This window comes from Eurypyga helias, unplaced genomic scaffold, assembly GCF_000690775.1.
Source record: "Eurypyga helias isolate BGI_N326 unplaced genomic scaffold, ASM69077v1 scaffold10502, whole genome shotgun sequence".
Classification (NCBI taxonomy): Eukaryota; Metazoa; Chordata; class Aves; order Eurypygiformes; family Eurypygidae; genus Eurypyga; species Eurypyga helias.
The window spans coordinates 14,936-15,977 of record NW_010236595.1 but is presented as its reverse complement, the minus strand read 5'-3'; positions in this window follow the sequence as shown (position 1 = coordinate 15,977).

Genomic DNA, 1,042 nt, shown 5'->3' with positions numbered 1-1,042 from the left:
CGCCAGCCCTGTTGGCCACAGCCGGCTCCCAGCCCTGAGGATAGCTTGCCCAGGCACAAGCATCCTCTAGAGGGAACTGCCTGCCCAGAGATGGGACTGTGCAGGGAGGCTGCAGGATCTGGGGAGGGGGACAGCAGGGAGTGAGGGACACATCACAGCCCCATGGCAGACCTGTCCCCAGTGGGGCATGATCAGAACCCCTGGCCTCCTGGAGGCGTCTGTCCGCAGAGCCCCTCTTCCTTCTGCTTTGCAGGGCAAGAACCCATCAACGTGCTGGGGGTTGTCTTGGGTGTCGGGCTGGCTTTGCTGATCCTGGTGCTTTTAGGCTACACCTTCATCAGGTGGTACCAGAGGGGCCAGTGCTGGTGCCGTGAGTACGGGCGGAGAAGGGGTTGGGCAGTGGGAGGGTGCGGAAGACTAGGGCTGCGGGGCGGGATGTGGGGAACACGCCTGACATTTGCTGGCCCGCGGGGGCTGGAGAACCATGCAGGGGGGCTCTGGGGCAAGCTGGGGGCATGCAGAGGCTGAGGAGGGGGATGCACAGGGATGTCCCTGTGCGGCTGGCTGTCTGGAGAACCATGCAGGGGGGCTCGGGGGCAAGCTGGGGGCATGCAGAGGCTGAGGAGGGGGATGCACAGGGATGTCCCTGTGCGGCTGGCTGTCCTGCCCGTCCTCATGCTGCTACAGACTCACAGCAAAGCAAAGAGTTCATGCCCTCGCATGGCTCTGACACCTCTCCTTCCCCCCTCCCCAGGACCCGACTTCATCTTCAACCTCTACCACTCATGGTGAGTGAGGCCGTGTGGGGACCAGGGGTGGGCTGGGTGCTCCCTTCGCACAGTGCCGAGGGGCATCGCAGACCCTCGCCAGCCCCAAACCCCTGAGCTCTGCTGTTGGCGGGTGCTGCTCCCTGGGGGCAGATGCCCTGGGGAGCCCCGGCTGTCCATGGACAGCCCCCCTCCGTGGGCTGGTGGGGAGCAGGCAGCTCGTTGATGTGGGTGCCTTCCCTGCAGCGGGCTGGGGTCGGTGGCGGTGGAGCTGG